The sequence below is a fragment of the Meles meles genome, chromosome 6, assembly GCF_922984935.1.
Source record: "Meles meles chromosome 6, mMelMel3.1 paternal haplotype, whole genome shotgun sequence".
NCBI classification, from domain to species: domain Eukaryota; kingdom Metazoa; phylum Chordata; class Mammalia; order Carnivora; family Mustelidae; genus Meles; species Meles meles.
Genome location: NC_060071.1, coordinates 36742588 through 36766109, shown reverse-complemented (window position 1 = coordinate 36766109; position 23522 = coordinate 36742588). Strand labels below are relative to the sequence as shown.

The following is a 23522-nucleotide window of genomic DNA, read 5'->3' as shown; positions in this document are numbered from 1 at the left end:
AAAAAAAAAAAAAAAAAGATTTTATTTATTTGACAGAGATCACAAGCAGGCTGAGAGGCAGGCAGAGAGCGAGGAGGAAGCAGGCTCCCCACCGAGCAGAGAGCCCGATGCAGGGCTCAATCCCAGGATCCTGGGATCATGACCTGAGCCCAAGGCAGAGGCTTTAACCCACTGAGCCACCCAGGCGCACCTACGGATGCAAAGATCATTCTTAAAGATGCCTTCTCTTGGGTATGGAAGACCCAAGTAGTCACGGAGGAGAGTCCTGGGAGGCTTTACCGCTTAAAGTTGATACGTTGGCCAGAAATTCTTGCCAGCCAATTCATAGAAGACTCCAGAACAAGGGTAAGGCCCCAAGAGAGTGACCTAGGAAGATGAGAAGCCATAGTCAGGCAACAGGGAGAGAGCCCCGAGTCTGAAATCAGGTTCCAGGTGCCAAGCTCCACAACCAGGCTTTAGACAAAGCAGCCCCCAGCCTGCCCCAATCCACAACCAACATTACGAACAGTTTGGGCTCTGCACCTCCTTCCAGCTTTGGCGTTCTGAGTCAAAGATGGTTCAGTTTTACCAAAGAACTCCATATTTTAAAATATATTCAATCTTTCACTGTTCACGCATGCAGAATAAGTTACTTCTACTTACCATAATTTTAGTATTGCTTACGATGAAAGATACATATTTACTAACTTGATTTAGAGAGAGAGAAGAGTGAGAGAGACATACAATGAATTGGGGGAAGGCACAAAGAGCTATGCCAGAATCCCAGGCTAAAGTCGACATCTATCAGCCTCGCACATCCCATCCCCATCCCATATTTCCAATTAGGGAATACATTCCATATGCTTAGGGTAGTGCTAATCTTACCCCTCTTCCCACCCATAGGGAGGGTCATCATGGCCCAGGTTTGGCCAGTCAGGGTACTCCAAGTTTCCGGGCCACTCTGTTAGGTTCCAAAAATAAGCCCACATGCCAAGTAGGACTTGGCTGACTGAGCTGTTGGACAAGATTGTCCTTCTGCTGGGATGAACTCAGAGGATGCGATTCGGGGGACAGTTTAAGGTAAGAGCCTGGCTTGCAGAAAAAGCCGATCTGAGATCTAGAAAGGGGCCGGGGAACATTAAGCCCTTGATTCCAGCCATCTCCAAAACCATCTGCTCTCACTTAACCTGATAAATTATCTTTTTATTTAAAGTAGTTTGGGTTGGGTTTCTGCCACTCGTAACCAAAAGAATCTTAACTAATGTAGATGGTTATTTCAACCGAGCATATAATTTCGCCCGAGGTCTCTGGAAAGCCAAAACAGAAAGGGCACTGCGCGGGCCTCACGAAACTCTCCTTCTCTGATATCACAAACCCCGAGCACCGTGACAGAGAGCCTTTTCTCAAGGGCTCCGGACGTTTTCTCATGGTCTGTCACGCTGGTGGCCCAGACCAGCCTCGTCCACAGCTGCTTTAGAAATGACGCAGAAACATTCCTCATGTGGCTGGCTGCTTCTTGGACTGAACCTTGACAAAAGACAAGCAACAGAAACCAAGCGTCAGTCAGCGTTCATGAGGACCTCCTGGGTTTTTACCAGGAGAGGCAAATGGGCCACGAAGCTTGGGGTCTGGGCCATGAATTGTCCCCAGGTCCCTCTCCATGGCCTCCTCAGGGGCCCCTCCTGAATAGCGGCTCTGAAGTTTGACTAATCCTTCAGCTCTCTGGTTGCAAGGTTGATGTTTCCTTGCAAGGGACCACAAAGCCATATTACATTCAAAGTTAAATAAACAAACGTTTGAATCTGTGTTTTATTGGTTCCATACCATCTGCCATCTGGTTTGGGGGAGCAAGGAAAACTGTGGTTTTGTTGGTTTTGTGTGTGTGTTGTTGTTTTTGGTTTTTTTTATTTTTTTATTTTTTTTTTCTTTTCCCTGTGAAAATTCTCTAAGGTTGAATGCTGGCAACAGTCCGGGCTGGTTAAAAGCCACCTAGTTTCCCACATCTTAACTCTCTGCTAAATGTTGGAGGCTGGTCTGGGCCCCCATCTGCTAAGCAGCCTGTTGTGTGAAAATGAGACCTATGCATATGCAGAGCTCCACAGCCTGGCTTCCAAGATCTAAAGAATTGTTATGAGTGAACCACAAGAAGTGCCTATTTAATGTTGACAAGCTGCACCCAGACCAAAGGCTAGAGCGGGGCATATGGAAAAGGAACAGAGAAAACCTGGTGTCTGAGCACCCCAGGCTGTCAGGAAAGGCAGCTCCGCCTCCGAGCCCCTGGGTTGCTAGAAACGTTGAACTTGTAATGACTTGAAGGAGAAAATAGGCCCCAGACACTGGGTGGGAAATAGGCCCCAGCCTGCCTGGAATCTTTAATCTGGAAATTGCGATGGCTGGGGGGGTGGGGGGCGGTGCGCGGTTTGGGGGGGCGCATTCCACGGTGGGGGTGGGGTGAGGACCAACCTCTCTGGGTGTCCTGTGGGCCCAGCTGTTTTTAGCCAGCAGAGCCTGAAGCTGCTTGAAAAGGGTGGGGAGATCCCTGGGGGGCTAGTGGGGGACAGGGACCATAGATACAAAGCTGGGGGGAAAGTACTCTCAGAGCTTCGATTTCCATGACTTTTAAGGCAGGTCTTCAGCTTCCTCGCCTATAAAATAAAGACAGACTTGGACACGGGTCACAGAAGCCCATGCCACGGGGCCAGGCAAGGTAGTGAGAAAGAGTGAGAGTGGCTGGGTGGCAACCAAGGCAAACATGCTTTTGGCCTAAGGGTGTCAGGGACGCGACCAGCTCCAGCGATGGAGGTCATGCGGGAACTCAGCCCAATGTGGCCAGATTTCCCAAGTAAGGCCAGATTTTTCTTTTCTTTTTTTTTTTTAATGTGAAAACACACAGTGTTTCAATGCTGGCAGCTATCACAGTTCCTGAAAGGAAAATCCCATCAAATAAAACCTGTCTGTAGCCCACATAAAGCCCACAGGTCTCCAGTTGGTGACTCTACGGAAGAACTCAAGGAGACAGTCTTGGAAAAGCCTGGAACAAAGACCATGTCTTCCCTCGAGGAAGGGCAGGCCAGAAGGCTGGTCCTGGCCCACTGACCCTACTCTTGCCTACACGGCCCCGGTCGACATGTAGGGATCCCTGGGCACTGGCTCCCCCAGGCTGGGTCCACAGAACCTGGGAAGGGCCCTTCCTAGGATGTCCGCCCTCACTAATCCTGAGTCTCCACGCTGGTGAAATTCCAGTCCCAGACTTGCCATGCCTCCTGGCCCTTTAGTGACACAGTGACTGTTCTGGGCCACTCGAGCTCTGAGCTTCCCAGGTCTTTCTGCTTTGCCACTCACTGCTGGCGGAGAAATGTGTACACGTGATGTTCCTGTTGCACGTACTCCCTCGGTCCCCACAGGTTGGTCCCCACCCAGCCACCTTTTCAGAGCATCGCAAGTAAGCAAGTTGGTGACCTGCACAAAGTGAGACAAGGCCATTTACTCTCTGGCCCGATGTCATCTCTCGTGGCACAATGCAAACGAGCCCTCACCGCCTCGGCAGCCAAAGAACTTTTAGTCTATGTTTTTTGGAGTTTTTTTTTTTTGTGGTGTTTTCTTTCTGATTGAGGTGTGAAAAAGTCCTTTCACTTAGGTTCAGTTTAAGTCCCTGATAAACACAACTTGGATTTTTTTCGGTAATAAAATCTGCATACTGGTATTTTAAACCTTGTAGTCAAAGCAATGCAAAATTCTCTTTCCCCCTACCTTTTGGCTTAATTGAACATCATTTGTCCAGTATGAAATCTTTATACTATATGTTCCATGTGTTGAAAATAAAGGTACATTAAATCTTGATAAGCTGTTTAAAAAAAAAAAGAAAGGAGGCAGGAGACCTCTTCTCCCGTCTGCCGCCATCTTGTTATGGAGTCTTGGTCAGTCAGTCACGCCCCTGAGCTGCACTAGCTCCAACTGCCACATTACAAGAGGGCATACAAAAACCCCTCCTGCTCTACCCACCTGCAGACTGAGTATGTGGGGGGAGGAAAGGGTGAGAGCGTTGCTGGGAAGAAGGGAGGCGACATGGCAAGAACTCCATAGCCAAAAACTCATAGGCAGACAGATTCTTTGCTACCTAGGCACAAAGACTGGGAGTCCACTTCTAGAAACAAGGACAGACAGTGCGCTCATGGGCACAGAGAGTCCTGCCCTCTCTAAGTCCTGGAGCCTAGCGCAACACTTACATGGAGTCTCTAGGGACCCTGTGGAATTCCCTCAGGTTGGAATCTGCTGGAATGGACTGACTTAGCATTTCACAGCCCTTCCATCCCCGTGAGCCATAGTTTGCCCCTGAGATGTAGGAGGATGGGGAAGGCACTGTTGTTCTCCAACCAGAGCTAGCAAACCAAGGCCCGGCGAGGTGAGACAGCTTGTCAAAGCTGGGTTGGTGGAGAACCACATCTAGATCCCAAGTCTCTCACCTGCTGAAGAGAAATCTTCCTTTCTGAGCGGTGACCCTCAGTGATTCTCAAAGGTTCACGGGGACAAACAGTCTAGAAAGGGAGGTGATCTCTGAAAGAAACTAGAGACAAAGAAGATAATTAACTTAGCTGATCTCGTGTCAAATCAGACTGAGACTTACACCCGATTCTAACACGCAGGTAACATCGGGCATCAAAGATGTAAGAAAATCTATGAGAGTCGAAATTAACATGAAGAGAATTCTGTTGCTTAAGTGGTTTTATTTGCTATGGTTTGCACCATTATTTAATTTTTCAAGGGCAATACCCTCGCCCCCTCTTCCACCTGTCCATGAGCTCCCCATGAGCTCTCACTGTGGTATATGTCTGTCTGGAAGGATCCCAGAGCATCTCAGCTTGTTGAGCAGGTCTGAGCATCCAGGGCCCCTCAGGTGAACATGAACCCCTGCGGCAAGCGAACGGCAGGTCCCTAACACACATGCATACTTGCATGCATGCACACACAGACGCACATACAGAGAGAGGAAACCACACTTGGTCTGGGCTGGCCCCAAGCTGAGGAAGACACTTCGAAGAGGGACTACAGCCTCAGTAAATCACAATGTGGGATTCAAACCACTTCCGCCCCCTACATTGTGTTAGGAACATCACATACCTGCTCTTGGAGCATGGTCCCTCCCCCCACAGAGGGAGGAGTCACTACCCCATTGCCTGGAGCAAGAACCCACACTCAGAGGTCACGTGACTCACCCAAAGACATGGCTCCTAAAATACTGGGCCAGGAGAGGCATCTAGGCCTGCTTCACCTCCCAGAAGAGGCTGCCTCCCTGGACCCCAGCCTTCAAGGACCCCTGGATGCTGAGGCCCATAGTTGCTGGTCCAGGACATGTCCAGGCCGCTACCCAGAATCGAATGCTGGGCCATTTCCTGCACTTTCATCTGCCCCATCAATTCCAGCTGAGTGTCCGGGACAATCCCCGCCCAGGCCGCCCATTTCCTGGGCTCGTTTCCCCAGAAGGAGGTTCTCTAGCACCCTCTAAGTGCTGTAGTCTTTCATCTAGTTAGACAACCCCTTGGGGGTTAGGGTTAAATAACAAGGCCCAGACCTACATTTCAGAGAGCATCCCACAAAATCTTTGGTTGATGGCCAACAAGGAGACCTCTTAAGCAGAAGGCTTTTTCCACATTTGAAGCTATACCACACCCCTTCCTGCTCCCTGGCTCTCCCAGAAACGAAGGCAAGAGTCGGATTCTGGTGTCCTGGGTCTTTTGGGTAGGCACAGAAGTCCCTGGCTTCCTGAGTCCTTTGGGTAGGCTCAGAAGTCCCTGAGCTCTCTTAAATCTGAACCCTGCTCCACAGTGGGGGGAATATATGCAGCCTCTACTTGGGGAGTTCACTACCTTTCAGATAATCTTCTTGCCATTCAAACGCCACTGAACATTAGGATGTGCTTCCTCAGAAGAGCTGGCACCTGCCTTCCTGCTCATGAGCACCCGCAGGAAAAGACAAATGTCTCCTCAAACCTGCAGCCACACCTTGCAGCCAGGGCAACGATTTCTGGTCTTCGATGCACTGTAATCTCTCTGTGTGCTTGGGTTAGTCACTCCTGTCCTTTCTGGCCTCCGTGTCTCCTCTCTAAAACAGGGAAGGCCCCTCCAGTCTGTGCTGGTGTCTGCGCGGGGCCCGGCGTGGGCAAGGACTTGAGGCCCCTGGAAGCCGGCCCCAGGGAGACCACGAAAAGACCCTGTGTGGTCTGGCTTCCCATTTGTTGTGCTGTTTCCACCCATGGAGACAAGAGCACGCCACAAGGATATAAACACAACTGAAGATGGGGAGGGACCCAAGGCACCGCTAACATAGAAGTGACGGGAGATGGGGTCCAAGAGGTTTCAGTGGAGAAAGAGAGCTCCTAGCACGGACCAGCACTGCAGGCCAGAAAGGGCTTCAGCTGAGACATGAGAGACAAGGGCCCACATCCCAGCTCCATCATCAGCAGCTAGCTGACCTTGGGCGTGTGGCTTGACCTCCTGAGTCCCGCATCTCTTCCTCTGCTGATGAGACACAGTGGAACAGCTGATCTGCAGCTTAAGTCAGAGAATGAATACAAAAGCGTAGACGTGGGTCTAAAACCTAGCTCAGAGTTTGGTCAGTCTTAGTCAAGCTATTCATGACAGATGGCACCGTACAAACTCCGGTGCAGCTCGGAGAAGGTGGGGACGGTGTGTTTGTCCTGGCGAAAGCCTGGTGTCTGGCCAGAGGAGGGGAGGGTTCAAGGGCTAATGCAGCAGACACAAAGGTTAGACTCCGGGTATAGGATGCACCGTTGCTAACCGCCCTAGGCACGCCTTAGAACCTCTCCTGGTCACAGCTCCCTCGTCCGGCACACAAGGACACTCTCCCACCACAAAGAGTTCCTGCCCAGCACAACAGCACATAGTAGGAGCTCGGCGACAGGCCGCAGAGGTGGGAGGAGGCTCTACACGTACCTGCACAGAAAGAACACGCCTTCGTGAGACCCAGAATCGTCTTTCATTATTTAGCAGCCTGTAAGGACCTTGATCCTGCATCGGGCTCAGAAACAGCTCTCTTCCTCTTTTTCTGTCTCTCTCAGACACACACATACACACACACACACACGCGCGCGCACGCGTGCTAAAAGAAAGAGAAAACCGCAGGCAGCCTGGGGTGTTCCCAGCCGTAGGAAAAACCTGTGTACAACAAGTACGCAATGCTATAAATCAAACTGTAGGGTCCGAGTCTGAGCCGGGGTCCAACCTCCCGCTCCATCTGCGCCACGGGGTGGGCCGCACTCTCTGTTTCTGCAGCTGGCCGTGCCACAAGGAGCCGACCTGCTCTTCCGGCCACTCCCGAGGTAGTTGACCCCTCCTAGGGAGCTCCAGAGTGCCCAGAATGGGAGGCAGAGAGGAGAAGCGTGGGCCATCGGGATGTTTGGCTGAGCCGAGCCAAGGAGATGGCTTTAAAACCTGCCTGTGGCAAGCTGCCTTGATTCCCAGAGCGTTCATGTTGGAAGGGATTGTGGAAAGACACAGAGGTGTGCACACAAGAGCCTCTGGGAGAGGGCAGGTGTGGAGACTCAGATTTTGAGATGAACCCCAGCCCCTCCTTGCCGGAGGACTCCAGCAAGTTTCATCCCAGAAAATGAGGGGCTTAGGTTACTAGACGTCCTCCAGGAGGCTTTTCTGCAGTGAGATGTTGCTGAATTCCTCTGATACCATTTAGCTAGTCTGCTTCTCACCAGGCTTCAATTCATTTCAAGAAAGCAGTTACTAAATGTTGATTGCACGCCAGGAACTTGTGCTGAGCACTGGTTGGGCCAAGGAGAAAAGACATGGTTCCTGTTTTGCTGCTGCCAAGGAGCTCACAGTCTTCTGAAGGGAAGCGTATATCTAATTAAATAAATATGATCGAAGACCACGCGATACTCGAGTAGCAATCCATTCCCCCCGGGAAGACTGCGGGAGGTACCATAAAGGAAAGGGATACCTGAGTGAACGTTTGAGAGATAAGTAAGAACCTTCCAGAATCCTGAGGGCAGAGGGTAAGACAGAAACCAAATCAAGGGAAGTGTCAGTGGATATGAAGAGTCATTCATGGGGTTGCAGCGTGGAGAGGGACGGAAAGACAGGAGACTGGAAAGGCTAGCTGGGGACAGAGTGTGGAAGAGCAGGTGTGAGAGCCAAAGAATTAGTTCTTTATCCTTGGGGTCATGGGGAGCCAGTGAAGCTGGCACTCCTGACAGGGGAGTGACAAAATCAGATCCGTAGTTTAGACCATCCACTTTGGCAGGAATATAGAACCCCCGTGTCAGCAAACAACAGCCTGTGAGCCAAATGTGGTCCACAGCTTGTTTCTGTATGGCCTGGGAGCTGAAAATCTTTTTTTCCTACAACTTTACTCGGAAACAATTTGCATACCACACAATTCACTTATTTGAAGTACACAATTTAATGGCTTTTAGCGTACTCCCAGACTCCTGCAACCTTTACCACGGTCGATTTTGGACCATTTTCATCTCTTCAGGAAGAAAGCCTACACCCTTCGACTACAACCTCCCATTTCCCCATCTCGCCTCAGCCCTACTTTCTGTCTCTCTGGATTCACCTATTCCGGATATTTCCTGTAAATAGAACCTGTGATCTATGACCCTTCGTGTCTGGCTTCTTTCACTTAGCATAATGTTTTCAAGGTTCAGTGACGTTAGAGCCTTACTTTCCATGGCTTTTCTTGGCTAACTAATATCCCACTGAATGAACATACCGCACTTGGTTTCTCCAGTCATCAGCTGGTGGACATTCGTGTTGTTTCCCCCAAAGAAGAAAGTGCAGCATAGACACGTGGCTCACGAAGCCTCAGTATCTACCATCCGGGTCCTCACAGACCTGACGCAGGCCCCTCCTAACAAGGAAGCAAGACAGCAAGTCAGAAGCCCAACTCAGGGTTTCCGACAGTTTCCAAGTGACCATTTATGACGGTGGCTTCAACTACCCCTAGTACTTGGACACATATTTGGGGTGGTAAAATCCACAGGACTTGATTGGATGCTTTGGTGAAGGAGAGAGGTACTGAGGAAACCTCATTTACCATCAAGAAACTGAAATTCGGATGGTTAGAGTGAGTAGTCCTCAGTGAAGTCACTGGCTGATGGCCAAGAATACAACACACGGACCTGTGCGATTTCTGCTTATCGTCACCAGAGAGATGGACTCAACCCTTCAAGGGTCCCAGATGAAGCAAGACAAGGAGTTTTCTGTGCAGTACTTGTCCCTGATAACTGTGCCTTCCAAGCTCCTTCACCTTCTCTGAGTTTCCAAAGAATCCCAAAGTCAGCTCTTCTCCACCGTGCCTCAGTATGCCTCTCCAGCTGCAGCCTCTCCTGCTTCTTTCGCATCCTTTGTTCCCCAAACTTACCATGCCCCTTTCCCGTGCTTTCCCTGTGCTCCTCCTGCTTTCAGCATTGTCCTCCCAGAAAACTCCTGTTTACCCTTCAAAGCCCATTCAAATTCTGCCTCCAGGAAATCTCTCTCTCCAGCCCTTGTTCATAACATCGGCCACACTGAATGGCTACATTCTTGTTCTTGAGTCTTTCTCTTCCACCAGGCTGTGCCTTTTGTCTGCCCCTATGGGACTACAGGGAGAGACTGGCCTGCAATCGGCCTCTTCTAAGTATTTGCTGAATGCGTGGGTGAGCGGGCACACATTCTTTCCCTTCATCCTTCAATTTCAAGGGGAATTGCTTTCTTGAAGCCCCTCTGGGTCTTTCAGAGGAAGCCGCTCTCAGCCTCGCTGCTTTCCCTTCTATTGATCCCGGGATTTATGGCACTATTGTTTCCTTTTATTAGGCTGTAATGGCCTCCGTTAAAACATGTTACATGGAAATAGGCTAATTAAGTGTGTCAAATAAGTCATCATCCCACAGAGTGGCCAGCCCTCCCTGGGCAGCGCTGTGGTGACTCACAGTGGAGGGAGCCAGGCAGGGCACAGGGAGAGCACATCCTCCTCACCCCTGTTTCTCAGAGCAGTGGAGGCCCCCTGCAAGCAAAAGGCTCCCCGCTTTTCCCTGGGACCCTCCTGGAGTCAGTGACTCTGTTCACCTTCGTGGGCTGGAGTTGACAGAGCCCACGCCGGGAGACTTGCTTCCGACTCCTCTGCCTGTTCCTCATCTAGGGGCTCGCGGGAAGGGGAAAACTTCTAGTAGCGGGCCTGACGATCAACTCTGGTGGGAAACCTGTTTCACCACCTCTGTCTGTCTGCTTCCCATCCAGAAATACTTCCCAAATCTGTGCTTGTTTTCAGGAAGCCTGGTTGACCGGAGATGCTCCAGATCTTGGATGGGAGGGGAGCGCCCACCTTCTGAGGAATTTACAGCGGGCCCTTGGGCTGATACAGACTGGACTCCCAGACAGTGCTGTTTGCTCTTTTAGACAATACGGATATCATTTTGGGTTCTTCTTGTTCTGAGGAAATGGAGTATTTGATAAAATTCCCATGAGAAACGGTCCCTCAAGGATAGGGGACATGAATCCATATAAAAAAGTTTGAGTTTTGCTCCTCCAGTGGTGAAAGCTCATCCCTTGCTTGAATCCATTCTTCAAGGCCCAGTCAAGTCCCTTGTCTTCTTCTCCCTTTAACTTCATGAGCGTGTCTCAAAATCTTAACCTTGTAGGATAATAGTCAGGCTCTGTTCTCCAAGAAGCTTGGGGAACTCCGTGTGAACAACGTTACACAGGCTTATTTTCTGCAGGACTTCTCAGAGCTATCCGCGTGTTAAGGTGTATTATGGATCTTCAGGAAACCATGGTTACCCCTCCCCAGTGTAAGGATCGTACATCCCTGCCCTTTGCTATGTGCTTTTGCCGTGCCTCCCCCTAGACTAGGCCATGTATAGTTCCAGTTCCCACGGATGTTCAGCTTGGCCATGTGACCCATGGAAGATGGGCAGAAGTGGGGGTCTCCGAGCTGAAATGGCCACAGACTTTGCAAGTGTCTGCTAGTTTTCTCTCCCAGTTTTGCCCCTGCCATGGAAAGAGCACACCTCTAGCAACCATTCTCCCAGAATGCAGCTGAGGAGGAGACTTAAAAGCAACCCATAATCTGAGCCAGTGTTTCTCCACCCAACCTCTTCTGGCCAAGGAATGAGACAGTAGCCCTTAGCAGTTATAGCCTGTATCAGTTTCTTACTGCTGTTTTAACAAATGACCACAACCTGAGGGGCTTAGAGCACTGCCCATTTATTCTCTTACATCCAAAATCTGTCTCCCTGGACGAAAGTCAAGATATTGACAGGGCCAGTTCCTTCTGGAGGGTCCACCACCTTGCCTTTTGCAGCTTCAAGGGGCTACCGATATCCTCTGGTTCAGGGCTCCTGTCTCAGTCTTCCAAGTGCATCACTCAACGTCTGCTTCTGTTACATGACATCTCTTCCTCCTCACTCTGACCCTCCTGTCTCCATCTTATAGGGACCCTGTAACTACATTGGGCCTGTGTGAATCATGCAGAATAGTCTTCCCATCTCAAGATGCTTAACTGAATCACATCTGCACGGTCCTTTTCACCATAGAAGGCAACATTCCTAGGTTCTGGAGATGAAGATGTGGATGTGTTCAGGTCCATGGTTCAGCTGACCTCACTGGCCATATATATGGTTTCCCCAAGTTCTTTGGAATTGGAACCCCTGTTATCTGGTGTTTCTATTGCTAATTTGCAGTTATCACTAAACTGATATCCCGTTGCCTCCTGTGGGATTATCAATTTCTGCTGATCTTATTTGGTCCATCTCCTTGGCTTAGAGGTTCTCCTACTTTCCTAATCTATAAAAGAGGGATAACATCTGTCAGGGTTGAACTTACCAAATTCCAATCGGAAATAAGTTGGAAAGACGTTAAGCGTGTCTGTACAGTGAGCAGCCATAATTTCTCAATAGACGCCACTTGACTTCCTGGCCTGCCTGCCTTTGCCCGCACGGAGAGCGGGCTCCCGCTGTGGGCAGTTTAAGTGCTGGTTGGCTGATAGACGGAAGGTCTCCCTGATAACGACGTCTCTGCTTTCCATCCTCTGCCCTTCCTTCCACAGTGTCAGGCATGCGGCAGCCACAGGCTTATGTCTGTTTGTCCTGTCGTCCCCAAATATATGGAAGTCCCAGGGCGGGGGGAGGTGGGCAGGAACTGTGTTGCATGAATAAATGAGCCTTATCACCGCCCGGTAGCTGTGTGGCTTTCGGAATGTTCCTTGTTTTCTCGGGGCTTCAGTTCCCCTACATGCTAACAGGAGACTAGATTCGGAGCCCTGTGGCCTCTCCCTGCTGGGTCCAAAGCCCTTGAGGCTGGGACTCACCCTTTTCCCACCATTTTGCTCAGCACACCCTTTGAAACCTCCTTAGTACTGATTAAACATTCGGTGATTAGAACAGGGATGCCCTTCTATGTACCACCTTTTTCAGTTTTTCATTGTGGGTTTTTTAAACCAAAATACCCTTCAAAGCCAAAAGAAAAATTGGCAAATGACCCAGACTCCAGAACAGACCACTAGGACCCAGTCATGATCATTGGGTCTTTCTGGAAACCTCAGATCCCCCCAAGCCGAGCCAATGCTGCCCAAGTAAATGACAGTAGTGGGTTCTGTGTCGCAGCTTGCAAACCCACTGCAGAGCTCGAGTCCTGAAACCCACAAAACCCTTCAGTCATGGCTGAACTCCTCATGCTTGTTTCGAAAAAGCTCTATTTTGTGAGAGGAGGATGACCCAGAAAAGGGTTAAGCCCGAAAAGGTTCATTTCCTCTACACTGCCTGCTCTAGAATCTGGGATAATTCCTGCCATTAATATTTTAAGCAACTAATTTGACATTTTTCCATTTAATTAACTTGCATACATATGAGAACAGGGCTTTGAGAGTACCGTGACATTTAAACAAAGTCATTTAAGTTTTCCCATTTCTGGCGGAGTGCGGCTTTCTTCTTTGCCTTTTTCCTTTGTGCTCCGTTTCTGTTTTGCATTCCCGATTCTGATGCTGGCTTATTAGCTCAGAGAAGTGACCAAATTTCCCCAAGCCAGCGTCCCACAGCCTCAACCTAGGTGACGTGGGTGGGCCTGGAACTCTGGGCTGCGGCTCTTTTAAACCCGATCCTACTCTTTTCCAGGCCTTTCTGCAAACGGCATTTCCATCAGAGCAGGCTAGCGTCACAGGCTAATGTTTTCCTGTTGCCACACCAACCCCCGGTGGGAGTGGGGGAGGTGCAGAGGGAATGCAAAACATTGATCAAATGTAACCATCTCCGCAGAAGAGCCGGGGTTTCGGGAGGCAAACAATAGCTGCGTGACGATTTTCCCTTCCAAATGACAAATAATTGCTGTCCTATCATCAAATGATTAAGAAATAAAGGAAAACAGACAAATGGAGTGTATCCATGGAGGGATGGTGCGGGGGTCCGGGGAGAGGCTCGCTCAATGTGCTGTAATTGAAAAATTGCACCCTAATTAGCTCCCACCCCAGAGGATTCGTGAGTTCTACGCGCGCCACCCCATTCGCAGCCCGCCAAGTCACAGAACTTGCAGCCATTAAAGTTTCCTGCTGGTTTCAGAAGGGGCTGGGCAGTCTCCAGACGTACCCAGAAAGCGAGGCTCTTTGGCTTGCCCAGCCCTCAAGAAGGAGTCATTAGTTCATACTTTCATCTGCCATAATTAATCACAGATTTTCTCTGCCTATCAACAGCACCGGCTGCTCTCCCCAGATGAACCTGGGCACTCATGCCTCGGGCTTATTGGCAGTGGCCAGCAGAGCCCGGCTCACCCAAGGTCAAGGGAGCTGCATTCCCAGGATGCAAAATGGTGCCCCCAACCCCAGGCGCCAGGGGAGAGAATGGGTCCTGCATTTGAAACGAAATCCTGTTGCAAATCAAGCTCAGGGAACTCTGGACGAATTCCACGTCTTCCTTTCCTCCCACGATCAGGATATTCTTTGGGGACTTCTAATGAGGCTGTCAGGAAGCATAGCCCTATAAGAGAGGTGGGTCTCCATTTTCTTCCACTCCCTCCCCCTGGACCTGGGTTTAAATCCCAGCTCCACGACCTCATTAGCAGCATGACCTTGGGAAAGTGACTCGGTCTGTCTGAGCGTGTGTCTCTCCAGTTATAAAACGGAGATCATAGTACCTACCTTTCAGAAGTAAGATGACGACCAGAGGATGCCATGGCAAAGGTCTGAGTTACGGTTGCCATGGTTCCTGATTCCTATGTGGAAAGGGGGGATAATGATCTTACCTCCCCACTAGGATCTTACTGGGGAATTGAGTAGAGAATGTTTTATATGTGTGTAAAGTGCCTGACATAAAGTTGGTGCCCAGTAAATACTTGAATTGAACCGAATCATACATAAATGGTTCATCCATTCATTTACTCCATCAGCTAATAGTTGTTAAATGATTACTTTTTGCCAGACACTTTGTTAGGCATAGGATATACACAGGGGAATGAGACAAACTTGATCCGTGCCCTTGGGAGCTTACATTCTAGGGCGAGAGCACAATGAAAAACAAATTTTTAAAAAATGACATACAAGTTGTAAAAAGTTCTGTAAGAAAATAGACAAGAACACAAATAAAAGCTAAGAGCTGGCAGTAATTTTTAAATGAAGACCAAGAGGCTAAAGACACAAGTTTGTAAGGAACGATAGGGAAAAGCATTCCAAGTAGAGGGAACAGCCTGGCAAAAAGCAGGATGAATCTTAACATATTCCAGGAACGGACAACCGACCAGGAGTCAGGCCACGGAACACACAAGCCCAAATCTCAGTGATTTCAGACAATACGAGTTTAGTCCTTTTTCTTGTCAGAACCAATACGGTATTTGGTGGGTGGTCTTTAGCTCAGTTGTTCAAAAATCCAAACTCCCCACTGTCCCCTAAGGTCTCGGTGGAGTTGTCCATTATATTTTCTGCTTGCAGCCAAGAGCAAAAAGAAAAAGCTCTTGGGCATTCGGGAGTTAAGGCCAGAGGTGGTGTGGGTCACTTGCACTCGTATCCCATTGACTGGAGCTCAAAGATCTGGTCCTGCCTCCCTGCGGAGAAGCGTGGGGGACCGTGCGTAGCCACGTGTGCGGAAGGACAGTAACAGGTTGAGAGAACACACAGCAATGCCCCCCCCCCCCCCGCCAAAGCAAGGAAGGAGAGATGGAAGCGGGGTTATTCAAGGCCATGGAAACCAGGGGGAGAAGGGTGACGTCCATGCGGAGAGAATGAGAAGCCATTCCAGGGCATTCCTCACATGCCTGTTTAGATCTTACTCAGTGAGAATGGCAAGCTAGTCAAAATTAATGGCATGACTGAATTTACACCATAAGGGGACTTCTCTGGCTGCTATGAGGAGAAACATCTGCAGAGGGCAACACTGGTCCCGGGAAGGTGCTTTGGATTAAGGTGATGAAGAAGGGGATGGACAGAAAGTGACAGATTTGAGAAACTTCGGTCCCCATAGAACTGGCTTCAGCCTCACTGGGTAGCTGGCATGCAGGTGCCTGTTGACCTGGGGCCATCATGGGAGGCTCCAAAAGATGAGAGAAGACATGAAAGCACTGGGTTGAGCAGCTGGCTGTGCAGCATGGAGGAGTTCCAGAAGTTTCCACCAGAACCAAAAGCTGGTCTATCTCCTCAGGGCCCCTCTGGCCCCGTGCAGCCACAGACCCTCCATGTCCTGCTTCCATCACAGTGAGAGAGGTCAGCATTCAGCCAGCCTGGTTCCCACCGGTCCCAGGGCAGGCAGCTGGGGGCAGCTGGGATGAGGCAGACAATCTGCGGAGTGTGAGCACTCCACTCACAGAGCACGGGCTTCAAGCGATTCCACTTAATCCTCCCAACTGGGCTGGGAGGATGGCCGGAGTTACTGTTGACTCTCTATCTTACAGACGTCGAAACAGGCTCCTGTTGCTTCTGCTCCTCTACGAGTACGAGCAGCAGGTTCGAACACCTCTTCTGTTCGCTCAGGCGCAACGCAGCGGACTGCTCCAAGGGCAGGCTGTTTCTAGACTCACACAAGGCCGAAAGAGAGTGAAGATCTGCTTTTCATGACCCCTGCTTCCTGCCAGCGTGGCAGTTGGCCTCCTCCAACCAGATGCTCCCCAGTCAGCCCCGTGGGACCCCCACAGCCCATTCTGCGATGTCTTCGGACGGGTCACTGGCTTATGGACCTGGTGATCCAAACATTCGGCATCCTGAGCTACCCCAGACATTGTGAAGCAGAATCCCAGAGACTATGGGAACCATTCGGCTGTGTTTTGAAATCTCCCCAGGCACAGTGACCCGGTCCTCAGATAAGAGTACTGTGGCATCATCAACGGGGGTAGCGGTGGGCTAGGCAGGGCCCGGGGAGAAACTTATCACCTAGTGAACTGGTGACAGACCCAGGAGTAGACGATGCCTTTCTAGTTTCTAGTCTCTTCTCTTCAGGACTGTCCCAATGCCCTGAAGAGGTCACGGGGAAGTGCAGCCTTACCGGTGGTCTGAAAAGATCAAAGCAGGACAGGAACTTTAAGGTTATCCCAACCCAGGGGTTCCCCAATTTCCAACTGCCCAGTGCTTCGGTCACAACTTGGGCTCCTGGCCTCCCTCTGTGCCTACTGTACCAGAAACTTGGGAGTTCATGTTTTCTAAAATATCCCTGGTGATTCTGTTATCAGCCACGTTTGCAAACCACTGATCCAGACTCCCCATTTCACAGTCCATAAAACTGAGGCCCAGGGAGATGGAATTTTCCTATAACGACCTGGCCTGTAAGCCAAGTTTCCTGGCTCAGTCTCCAGCTTCTTCCACTAATCCTCACTCATCAGAAAGCCCGTCCACGCATGGGGGCAGAGGAGAGGATGGTGGACCAACAGCAGCCAAGAGGGGGCCATCGTGTTGAAAGAGTTGCCTCAGAGAGACATGGAATTAGCTGACTGTGGCAGGTTTCCTTCCCCTGGTTATCGATGCCTCTTCTCCCTTCCCTTCCCAGTACTTCCCCTACTCATCCAAACATGATCAATTACTCACAGGAATAAATTACGCACCCAGCCTACAGTCTATTAAGTCATCGGTGATGTGCTGGCTCAGGGAGCCAACAGGCAAGACGGGCTGTCTGTAGCAAAGGCCAGCAGAAGGGACCGTGTGGGCCCAGCGCTTGGAGGAGCCTTGAAACAGAAAAGCGCCCAACCCTCTGGCAATGGTTGAGCCGCCTGGGCCCCCAGAGATAAGATCGCAGGCCAAACTTGAAGAAAACATTTTTTGGAGCAACTGTCCCTCGGCCTGAGGCTGCAGCATCATGGGCCGACCACCAGCCACCCTCCCCAGCTCCCACAGCCCCAAGCCCTCAAGGAGGCCTAGCTCCGATCCAGGGATCCTCTTAATGTGGAGGAGGGCTGGGGGACCTGAAACTGCATTTCTTGCAAGCTTCTGGATAATATCAGCGCTACTGGTCCAAAAAACAAGGCTCTGGCGAGAACTGGGTAATCAGCCCCCTTGTTCATACGTAGTTTCTTCTCCCAGCCAGCTCCTTCTGCATTTCCTCTGCCTGCAACATCTTTCCCTTCTGGAACTTGCTTAGAAAACTGTTTGCCATGCACAGTCTGGCTTGGGCATGCCTGCTTTCTCAAAGTCTTCCTTGACCCCCTGTGGCCCCCACGCCCCACTCACACTCTATCATGGCCATACTTAACTCTCGTGGGAGTAGTTCACGCATCTTGTCACTCAATGGCCTGGGAACTCCGTAAAAACTGTACCAACTCTTTCGTTTCTCCATGTCCGAGCATGATAGGGCTCTGCTTAGCCGCTGGGGCACCATAGAGCCTGGGAACTCTTCAGAGATCCCTAAAAAAGTTTGAGACCGGAAAACAAAATGATTGGACCCAAAACACGAAGGAAAAACTTCGCAGTAGAAATTAATAAAATTTTAATGAAACGTCTCCAAAACAAAATATTACATCAACCGCATTAATGGTTTCATTTAGTATTCATAAAAATTCATAAAAATTTTATTATATTTGGAAACGATGTGCCGGTTAGATTTTCTCACTTTGCAAGAATTCTTGAGCACCCCCATCACTGCTGAAAATCAAAGACAGGCATAGATTGAATGAATTACTTGTAGCCAAATAATTTCAAACATGAAGTTATAAAAATAATCTTTATTTTTCTTTATAGAAAAAAAATACACTTAATATGGAGTATGGGTGAATTGCACTATGCTTGATCTGTGTGAGTTGGAGCTTCCAAAGCAAGTGTGTCTAGGTCTTAGAAAGTCTGAAAACCGCCTTGACGTCTGGCCTGGGGGAAGCATGCCATAGATTTCTCCCAAATGAATGGATGCATAAATGGCAACCCAAAGTGGTTCTGAAAAGTGTATAGGTGGGAAGAAGGGAAGAAAAACAGGCAAGAGAAATGTATAAAACGTAAGCCAAACTTTTTAAGACAACAGAGGAAGTCCTTGTTAGCCAGAAATCCCAGTCCCAACTGGATGACAGAGATAGGCGATATCGCCCCCTACTGGCTGGAGGAGTTGTCCACACACACGGGCTTCACTTAACCATCGATCTGTCATTGCCGCTTCTCCGACACCAAGAACATCAAAGCCCTTTGGATTTCCCTCAAAGAAAGAAGTCAGTGGTCCCTGAGGATCAGCCTCTGCCTCTCTCCGGGAAGGAGACTCGAGGGGAGCTGTACAGCTGACTCTGTGTCAGACATCCTGAAATGGATCCCAACCCATCTTGAACCTATTTTTACCTTCCTCCTGAACCACCTCTTGGCTAACGTATTCCATATGTTTCTTTCCCTGATGGATAATAGGCTTTGCTTTTATTTCAAGGGATTTCATTGAAAAGTCTGGGGGACAGGGCTTTGTTCGAAGACAAACAAGATTTGGGGAGTTCTTCTAAGGAAACCATCAGAAATAAACAGGAAGATTTATACACAAGATGTTCATTACAGCATTATTTATAATAGTGAAGGAGCGGAAATGGCCTAAACTGCCAATAGCAAGGGGCTGGTTGAATAAATTAGGACCTCCCCACATAATAGAAGGCTACACAGCCATTAACGTTATGTTTTTGGAGATTATTTTATTTTATTTATTTTTTTAAAAGATTTTATTTATTTATTTGAGAGAGAGAGAGAGTGAGCACAGAGGGAGAGGGAGAAGCAGACTCCCCACAGAGCAGGGAGCCTGACACAGGGCTCAGTCCCAGGACCCCGAGATCATGACCTGAGCCTAAATTAGACGCTTAACCCACTGAGCCACCTAGGCGCCCCTGAAGATTATTTTATAGAAGTATCCCACCTTTGGTGAGCCCTTCAGAGGTGCCAAATGGCCTTGTCTGCACCTGACGGGCCTTCCAACATCCCCGTGAACAAAGTACACTGCTTGCGTTATCTCCGTGGGACACGCAGGGAAACTGAGGCATAGGCAAGCCAAAGTCACAGCGCTAGGCTGGGCACTGAGCTGGCAACCCCAGAGCTTCCCCGTGGCACGATGGGCTGCAGGATGCTGCCTCCCTCTCACCCAGATTGATGGGGAGTGGAAGCGAGGCGGTGGTTCCTTCCCAGATTTGCGGCCAGCTGTCACAAAGAAGGGCAGGAGATCAGGCTGCATCCTGAGGCGTGGTGGGGTCTTGACCAGGCAGCTTTCACAAGCAGTGATGACAGAGGAGGAAAGAGCCCAAGTGCAATCCCAGAGGTGGCAGCGTGGGTGGGTAGGGGTTAGCAAACACGGAGGGCGTAGGGACGGCTAGCATGACAGGTGTGTTGTCACCACGCACTGGGAACGAACAAATACAGCACAGGGGACTGAGCTGAGGCACTGCGGTGTGTGCCAAAGCAGGGACAGTAAGCATCGAAACTGCTAGCTTTGGTGGGCCCGTCCACACACCGTGCTCAGTGCTTCTCCAGGACTTGTTAAATCCTGAGGACCAGTGCCTTTCTTTGAGCTATCATTACGCCCATTTCACAGGCAAGAAAACGGAGACCTGGCAAGATTTAAGTCATTTGCCTGCAATTTCGACCAGTAAGCAATAGTGCTGGAGTTGAAGCGTGTGGTGCAGAGGCCACATGCTTGACCACTGGGCCACCTCCTCCCTCCTGTGGGGACGGGCTGCCACACACAGGGATAGGAGCCCACATTCGTCCCCCCCGCAGCCCATGCTGCTTTCTGTTCCATCAGCTACAGCTGGCCCCTTGTTATTCAGGGAATCCATTCTATAGGAAAATGAGGGCAGAACCTCCTGGGTTTATGAGAACCCCTGGGAAGCCCAACGCGAGAGATGAGAGATTGGAAAGAAAGATCCCTCCACATTTGGGGAAAATCACCAAATGTTTCTGGTTCCTCAAGCTAATTCTGTGTGAAGTCCAAGGGGAATCTGAAACAAAGGAACACCGCAGGCTCACCCCAGAAGTTCTGGGTGTCCTCCTCAACCCCAGGCTGCCCGCTCCTTCCTGGGTAGCCTCCAGCCCTAGGGCCTCGGCTGCGTCCTCCAAGAGTGGCCACCTCCTACCAGACTCCTGGGCCCTGAGCCTGCCTGTTCCCCAAGCCTGTAGCAGAAACGCCCAGCCCCCCACACCCCCAAAACAAGCTCCTCTCAGACTCTTTCATGGTCAGTGTTCACTGTCCACAATAGCAAACATGGGGATTTGGGGGGGTTTCACTTTCTGGGTTTCTCCCTTCCTGAAGAGGTCAATGGAGGTCTCTGTGGATTCTGGCTACTGTGTATCTGGAGAGCAGGCTTGCCCAAACGCCCAGTGACCCACTCTATCCACCCCCCTTGGGGTAAGGGTCTCTGTAGAACAAACAGTCCTTGGGGACCAATCTAAAGCCAGCACCCCACTCACCCACAAGCACACCCCCCAACAGACCCACGGGAGCGGGTTCTGGAGCCACGCTGTCTGGGAGACAGCCCCTTTCTTAGCCACAGGCCCCCTTCCCCAAGGCCACAAATCTGCCCCCCGGGGCTTAGCCACAGGGCCTGCCCCTGAGACCAAAGCCAAGAGGTCTCTGCCTCTGCAGGGCGTTTGGCGGTGAGGAGTAGAAGTTGGTCAGCGGGGCACCCCTCTACCAGAGAGAGCTGGCCTGAAGATGGAGAGAAGAAAGAGGAAGAACAGCCGTGAGACAAGGAGAAGAGCCCCAGGCATGACTCCGTAGTTCCTGAATCTAGTTCCTCCAGGGCGGGGCTGAAGCTTTCACCCCTGGGTTTTGTGAAATATTGCCATATCCTTTCCCCAAGGTCATCATTTTGCTTGAGGGAAATGTCCCTTGCAGTCCAAGCGGCTGCAGCAAGAGCAGCCTCAATGAGACCACCACCAGTGCCTTGGACGTTGCATCCCGGATTTCTGCAGCCTGCCTCCCCTGGACCCACTCACAATTTGCCACATGAGTGGCCAAGCCTGATGAATCCCTGGTCTCGTGCTTCTGAGTATTCAATAATTCCCTGCTACATACAGGATCAGGTCCAAGTTCCCTAACACAGTGTTCAAGTTCACTGTCAACCTCCTGCAGCCTTCTCGCTCTCCATTACAGACTCTGGGTCTTGGCTAGACAAACCTGCTCTTGGCCTCCCACTGCATGCCTTTGCTCATTCTGTTCCCTCTGCCTAGCCATCCCTTTCGTTGCATCTCTGCCTTGCTAACTTGCACTCTAACTTCCCAGGCTGGGTAAAAGGGGGCTTGTCCTCTGGGCTCCCCTATGTCCTGGCCTCACTCAGCCTGCCAAAACTCAGAGCAGACTGTGTGGTAACTGGCTGCTTTCTTGTCTTTCCACCACACTGTGGACTCTAGAAAGGCCAAGATTACAACGTCTCTGCTCCCTGTACCGTGTTCCGCGTAAACTGGTTTCTATCCGCTCACCCACCCCATCTTGTGGTGACTCCTTCCAGCCAAAGATGAAGAGTTCCAAGAGAGAATGTTCAGGTCACCTGTCCCTATTTTAGAGAGGATGAAATTGAAGCCTAGAGAGGGTCATAGTGACCCCAGGTCACATAGCTAGGCCTGAATTAGAAGCAGAACTCTCTGCTTCAAACCCCGCACCTTTCCCACTACACCCACCGTTGACCTACCGTTCTGGCCCTGCTCCGTGTTGACACAGTGGTAAGTTTCTTTAAATGTGTGTATCTCATTTGGGGCCATCAACTTTTCTGAGCTCCAAGAGGATTTCCATTGTGCACCCTGGGATCAGAATTTGAAATTAGGCTCCCGTGCTTCCCTGATGCCCTCATGTGGGTGGGTTTCTCACCTTGATGACTTTGTGTGCACTGTTCCTTCTGCCCAGGTTCCCCACGAGGACCCTGCTCCTCATCCCTGCTCCTTCATCAAGAGCCACGTTGGGTGTCCCCTCTATCGGGAGCTTTCCAGAAGCCTTCCTGAGTTTGCTGCTCATTGCCTTCTTGCCTGCACCCAGAACCTATCCATTTCTCTGGGACAATCCCTGGCAGCCAAGCAGAGCTTGGTCCCTACCCATTTGCTCTTGTCTGTTTCCTCGTAGGCAGTGATCACTATATTATCCAGCTCCTAGCCCAGAACCTGACTTGCAGTAGGTGCTTAATTGAAGTGTGTTTGGAGGAAGAGGAGGGGAAAGGATGATGCTTACAAAGCATTTCACATTGAGAAAGCCTACTAGTCCCACGATGGGGGAATAAGACTTTGCCCCATTTGATTTCTCTATAGCTTCTAACAAAGAGCTGGGAACACAGTAAAGAATCAGCTAGCATCTTCAGACCAAAATCTAATTCCTCAACTTTCTTCTGCATTTGTGCTGATATTTACCAAGCAAGCATTGACTTACTGAATTTTCATAATAATGATGAGGGGCCTTATAATTTTTTTTTTTAATTTTCTATGGAGGAGCCACCAGAATCAGTCCTGAATCCTGGGCCTTACCTGGCAGCAGCCTATCCCCCAGCAAATACCCCTATCCGAGGTCAGGGTCCACTTACCGCAACACATGCACGTCTGTTAGAGGCTTGCTTCTCCCCTCATGGTCCATACATAGTTAGGTGATCCTTATGGATACAAGGAATCCTTAGCCAACAAATGACCATGCTCCCAAGTTCAGTGGCCCGGAGCACATAGTTCAGCCACCCTCTGCCTTGTCATTGCATTCAGTGGCTCCATTCCCTCCCAAGCCTCCCATCAAAGAGAAGGTCCCATGGCTTCCCAGTTCCTTGTGAGCCAGGGTGGAGTGTCTGTGCTGCTCAGATGTCAGCGGGCAGGCCGAACCAGCACCACGTCTCGTTTGGCCTTACTTCTTAATTAGGCACCCACAGTGCTACTTAGCTGCCCCTCTGCCCCTCCAGTTTCCAGGAGCACGGCTGCGCTGCCGAGACACGGGATCAGCAGCGCGGAGCACTGTCCCTGAGGTCTGCCAGAGGGACAAAGATGGCGTCCCCGGGAGCACCCGCCATTGCCAGGTCAGCCCGGGGCTTGGGAAGCACGGCAGACTGGCACAAAGGGTTGAAGCCCAGAGGGGTGCAGCCACTCTTGGAAGACCCCTCCCCAGCTCAAGTCCGGCTTTCCCCCCGCCCCCCACGGAGCAATGAAACAGCAGTGTCCCAAGCATCCAA

The 23522-nt window shown here is 50.4% G+C and overlaps 1 long non-coding RNA gene across 1 annotated transcript; it reads right to left on the bottom strand.

Moving 5' to 3' along the window:
• Positions 1–195: 195 nt before the first annotated feature.
• Positions 196–7008, bottom strand: LOC123944703. Its single transcript, XR_006818838.1, has 3 exons — positions 6930–7008; positions 4443–4543; positions 196–1506 (listed from the first exon to the last, which is right to left on the bottom strand). It is a non-coding gene; the product is annotated as an uncharacterized LOC123944703 (long non-coding RNA).
• Positions 7009–23522: the final 16514 nt, after the last annotated feature.